Raw genomic sequence first — 6,000 nt, 5'->3', positions numbered from 1 at the left:
TCATCCCCCTCGTCCGCTTCTACAGCCTGTACGTTTGCAGTCTGCTCGCCTTCCAGGAAACAGCAGGCTCGCCTGCCCGCCTCCGTGTGATCTCAGGAAATCTAAGCTGCTCAGCCATTCCGGGATCTTTACGGAAAAACAGAAAAAGAAAGAACGCGGCTCAGGGAACTGGGACTGCAGACACGCGTCCCAGGCGGTGTCGGGAGTGGCCGGCTCTGTGACGAGCACGCAAGGACGGACGCGTATACCAAAAACAAGTGCGCGGGTGCCTCCCTGCGCGCCGGGGTCGCCACGGTCCTCCGTGGCCGGACCTCTTCGAGGCCGTGAGCGTCAGGGAAGTGCATTTTCCAAAGACAGGGATCCGCCGGGAGAGTCAGGAATCTGTCCGGTAACTCAAGAGTGAGCATGTGCACGGGCTTCTCTGCGTCCATCATCCTGGCGCCTGAAGGCGTCTCAGCTCCGCTCACTGAAGTCGGAGAGGTCAGAGTCAGGCACACGGACCCGGGCGCTGGGTCCCAGACATGCTTGTGGGCGACGTGTATCTTTTTATTTTTTTTGAATATGCGAGACAGTTTATTTTTGTTTTACTATTAATTATTGTATTATTTTCTTTTTTTATTAATTAATTTTTGTTACAAATGGTTCTCCTTTTTCCCCCACTGATTCCCCCACCCCCTCCCTCCCTGCCCTTTCCCCAGTTTGTTGTCCATGTCCACTGTTCATGCATACATGCATATAAGTTCTGTGGTTTATCTCTCCCCCACCACCCCCCTATTTAGGGGATTGTCAGTCTGTACCCCACTTCCGCGTCTCTGGGACTACCCCCTTCCTCAGACTGTTATGTTCATTATATTCCACAAATAAGTGAGATCATATGAAACTTGTCTTTCTCTGTTTGGCTTCTTTCACTTAGGATGATACTTTCCAGGTCCCTCCATGTAGTCTCAAAGGATAAGAGATCTTTCTTTCTTACTGCTGCGTAGTACTCCATTGTGTACATGTACCACAGCTTTTTTATCCATTCGGGCGACGTGTATCTTTGCAAAAACTGCACATCAGCGGCTGGCACCTTTTCGGTCCTAGGTCAACGGGCACTGTTGACATGGATGTTGCAGGAAAGGGGAACACCATGAAGAAGAACCGTTTGGCCCTGGCCTGTGTTGCTCAGTGGTCAGCGCATCAGCCCACGCACTGAAGGGACGCGGGTTTGATTCCTAGTGGAGGGCACGTACCGGGGTTGCAGGTCCAATCCCCGGCCCCAGTCGGGGTGGTGCGGGAGGCAACCAATGGATGTGTCTCTTTCACATCGATGTTTCTCTCTCCCTCACTCTATCTGAAAATTAACAGAAAAATATCCTCGGGCGAGGATTAAAAACAGAACCACAACGCCAGAACGGGAGGTTGGGGGACTGCCCAGAGGCGGCCCACTCTGTCAGCGGCGGGCCCAGGACATGCACTTAGGGGTGCATCACGGGGCTGGAGGCCTGAGCTTCCGGAGCGTGGGGACCGCAGCCGGAGGCGAACGGGAATGAGAGATGTTTGCTTGTCCCACTTTCTACGCATGTAAACTGAGTGGGACAGAGAGGTGTTTTCACGGTGAGAGAACAATATGCCTGCTCCATGGGGGTGCTTCCTCTGTGGAATGTAAAGTCTATGAATATGTAAAATATGTATCCATACAAAACAACCGAACAGCCCCTGAGCCGAGTGTATCCTGCCTCCTGTCCTTGGAGAGGTTGTTCTTTAAAGGACAGAGCTAAACAGCTAACCTGCTTTTCAACGATACATTTTTATTCTCAGGAAACGTGAGTTCCACGGGCACTTGGTAAACCACGGTTCCACGGGCACTTGGTAAACCACGGTTCCACGGGCACTTGGTAAACCACGGTTCCACGGGCACTTGGTAAACCACGGTTCCACGCTCTGCGTGAAGTGGGACTCGTGTTTTGACTTTCCGCAGATAATTCCCGGGGGAAGGGGACCGCATAAACGCTCAGGACCGACACGGGACCGGCCTTGTAACTTCCCTGCCGATTCTTCTGCGTAACCAGTGGGAGCGCGGGGTTCTCTGGGACCCCTGAACTCGAACCGCATGAACGGTCCCGTCCACCATGGCATGCGTGTGTTCCAGATCCTTCTGCGGGCCCTATGGCTCGTGCTGCTTAGTCACCTTCCCCTCCTAAGCCTTTCCAGCGAATACCAGGTGTTTTAAATACCAGGTGTCCAAAGCCCCTCACAGCTGTGGAGTGCCGGGGTTCTCTGAGGGATGTGATTCCTCGTCCACAGCACGACTCTTCCTCCCAGCAGCTGCCTCCTGAGACAGCGTCCGAGGCACCTGGAAGTCACCCCGTTGTCCTGAACTCAGGCACAAGAACCTCAGGCTGGAGCCCACGGAATCGGAGCTGACCGGGGAGGGGTGTGTGAACGCCGGGGATGGTCACAGAGAGTCCGCTGCCAGGCGCCCCGACATTTCTCGGATGCGGGGGTTAGGCACGTGTTAAGGTAACCACATGTTGAAAATGGGAGTTATTTAGGTTCTGAGGAAGTTATTTTGGGTTCTAAGGAACATATATTTTGTTCTTGGGCAGTTTCGGCCGTCTACAAAGTCTCCTCCCGGGAGAGCACATGTTACTGAATTTCACTGTATCTGTGTCTTTAGAACCTAAGGATATTTTCGCCCGGCTGGTGTGGCTCAGTGGACGGGGTGTCGTCCATGGACTGAGAGGTCCCGGTTCGATTCCTGCTCAGGGCACATGGTGGGGTTTTGGGCTCGATCCCCAGTAGGGGGCGCACAGGAGGCAGCCGATCAATGTTTCTCTCTCACGTTGACGTTTCTCTCTCGCTCTCCCTAAAAAATAATAAATAAATAAAAGCATATTTAAAACTATATATTTTTTCATGACACTGTCACTGGGTTATCACTCAAAAGACCCTAAGAGCTTCTCAATAACTAAACTATGTCATGAGCTTGTTTACGGGAACTGATGCGAATTCCCGACCACAAAGACCAGGGTCCGAGGGCAAAGCCAAGGCGGCGATGGGGCATCGTGTGCGAAGGGACCGAAGTGTGACGGACACATGACTAAGCACCCAGAGAACCTAGTCACGCCCCGGCCGGGGGCGCGGTGCTCAGGGCCGGTGACCATTCCGGAAAAGAGAATTCGCGGAACTCTGCCTGTCACAGACGGCTTTTATCCAGCACTTGCTTTGGAGAACAAAGGGCGCTGCATCCATTCCTCTCGTTTCACTCAACGTATCTCTGCTCAGTCGTGGGGGGAAAGAGGACAAGAAAAGAAACATAAGAAAACAGGTGGTGGGGGGAGAAAGCCATTTAAAAACATCCCGGCGAGAACTCGGAAGGGCTCTGCCTTTAATACCACATCGGTCTTTGGAAACACGTGGATCGCGCCAGCGGTCCCAGCCGCGGTGACAGACCTCGGCCGGTGCCCAGAAGGGAGAGACAGGGCGGCCCCGCAGATGCACCCGCGCGGGGCTGGCATCGGACTGGCCGAGCAGGCGCACGCTCCTGGTGGGGAGGGTGCGGCGCTGGAGCCCAGCACACCACGCAGGTCGGCCCTGCACGCAATTGTGAAATGGAGTGTCCTGGAAGGGGGGGGGGTCCCTACATCCAGAACAAGGCAGGACACACAAAGCGTGGCGCCTTTTCATCTCCGAGCGGAACGGGACCTCCAGGCTCGGGGGACGAGTAACTCCCACGGCTGCGATGGGAAATTCAGAGTCCGCGAGGGAGTGAAAAGGCCGGGGATCCGGGCACGTCGGGTCTCCTGCGAAGAGGCTGCTCCTGGTTTGAGTGACTTGACGTGTTCCCGGAGCCCACGCGCCAGCCCGCGCCGGGCACCTTTCGCGCTAACAGGTGATGCAGGAGCGCGGGCTGCCCTGGAGCAGGTTTGTCGTCCCAGGTGGGGGACACGCTTCCTTCCGCCCAGCACCTCTGCACCCCTCAGCCATTGCTGCTGAGCTGGTCACAGAGGAATCACTGGTGTCCACTGGGGCTGCAGAGCGAGACCCGGCCACGTGACTCCCTCTGGCAAAGCAGTTCATGGGTCCGCCGGGAACAGGGGCAGCGGGCTCCTCCTCCCCGCGTGGAGACCGAGGTGGGGGGGGGCTTCCCGTGTGCTGGTGGGAACGCTCTCTGAAGACTCATGCTGGCCAGAGGGCCATCCCCTCCGATGACAAAAATCAATTCCGCTTCCCCTTCATTTATTATAAATAAAAGGCATAGAATAGCCCTGGCCAGTTTGGCTCAGTGGTTAGAGCGTCGACCCAAGGACAGGGGGTGGCTCGGGTTCAGTTCCTGTTCATGGGGGTGCTCCTGGGTTGCAGGTTCGATCCCGGCCCCGGTCAGGGTTGTGTGGGAGACAATCAATCAAGGGGTCTCTCTGACATCAATGTTTCTCTGTCTCTTTCTCTGTCCCTCCCCTTTCCCCCTCCCTCCCTCCCTTCCACTCTATCTAAAAATCAATGGAAAAAAATCCTCAGATGAGGATTAGAAATTTTTGTCTTAAGGCACAGAATAATTACAGACATAACTATTGCTTGTACAGTTTTTCTTTGGAGGATCAGAAAGGCTTAGAAACGGTAGCTTCGCAAAACCCGATCGTGTAAGCACCCATCCACGGGGGAGCCACAAGAACAGATCTTTTATTACTATTGGTGTCCTGGCCACTATTACTCTATTTCTGCATAATTTCAGATTCACTTTTTCAATAATATTAGCACCGAAGAGAAGAGGGAAAATTAGTTCTCTGCCTCCCTGCTCATAAAATACGTTAATAGGCAAAAATAGAAATCAAAGCCCTCTCTTTTTTTAATGCGAAATTACAGAGCACATGTTGAAAAAAACAAGTTTTCCTTTGAATCCAGAGGCAGACCTAAATCTTGAGGGCTATAAAAAAAAAAAAAAAAAAGTTTCAGATGGGAAGCTGGATTTTTAGGCTAATGAATGCCACTCTATTTTTGATACTATCCTGTGTGTTTATATAAAATGGAGGGGCGTTTTAGGCCAATTAGTGGCTTGCAAAGCCTATACTTTTTTCCAGCGAAGGCTGAGCTCAAGGAACTTGAACTTGAGACGCTGAGACAGAAATGGGTTGGCAGGGAGCCGCGCGGTTGGCCGGGTTCAAGGCAACAAAGCTCCGGCATCATTTAGTTTTTATTTGTTAAAAGAAAAAACACATTCTGTTTGTTTTTGTAATACCGCTTGTTAGTCCTTTTCATTTGGGGGAAATCTGGGGAACACCAGTCCCCCCAGAAGTGAGCGGCCCACAGGCCCTGGGTAAACACCGCCCATATCCAGCGAGGCGCACCTCCCGGGGGGCAGCCCGGACGGACCTCAGCTGAACCGGAGTGCCAGCCAGGCAACCACCGCTCCTCAGGCCGGCCCTGCCCCCACCCCTTTGGTGCCTGGCTGGGGACACCAACATTTAGAGAGGGCTGCTGCTTCGATGGGGCTCAGAGACCCGACTTCTTCCCTTCCGTTTGCAGAAGAGAAAGTGAAGACATGCAGTTCAGCCTGGCCAGAGCTGAGTCCTGACTACCTGAGCAGCCCAAGTCCCAAGTCCGAGGCCCTTTGCCCTCAGCTGTGCACTCAGCATCCTTTGTGAGCCTGGTCACGGAGGACAACAGGAAACTAGAGGCTGCCGGAGCCTCCACCCAGAAAAAACAACACCCGTGACGGTCATTATGAAATCATCCTAAGTGTGTGTCCCTCATTTAAATTTCCGGTGCCGCCCAGCCGGTGTGGCACAGTGGACTGTCGTCCCGTGGACCAAGAGGTCCCGGTTCGATTCCCGGTCAGGGCACGTGCCTGAGTTGCAGGCTCGATCCCCAGTACAGGGTGAGCAGGAGGCAGCCGATGGATGTTTCTCTGTCACACTGATGTTTCTATCTCTCTCTCAAAAATCAATAAAAGCATATAAAAATAATTAAATAAATGTCTGGTGCTGATGGTTGTCATGAGGGATGCAGAGGGTGTTCGGG

This window comes from Molossus molossus, unplaced genomic scaffold, assembly GCF_014108415.1.
Source record: "Molossus molossus isolate mMolMol1 unplaced genomic scaffold, mMolMol1.p scaffold_m16_p_23, whole genome shotgun sequence".
Lineage (NCBI taxonomy): Eukaryota > Metazoa > Chordata > Mammalia > Chiroptera > Molossidae > Molossus > Molossus molossus.
The sequence above is the reverse complement of the archived record's forward strand: the minus strand, read 5'-3'. Positions refer to the sequence as shown.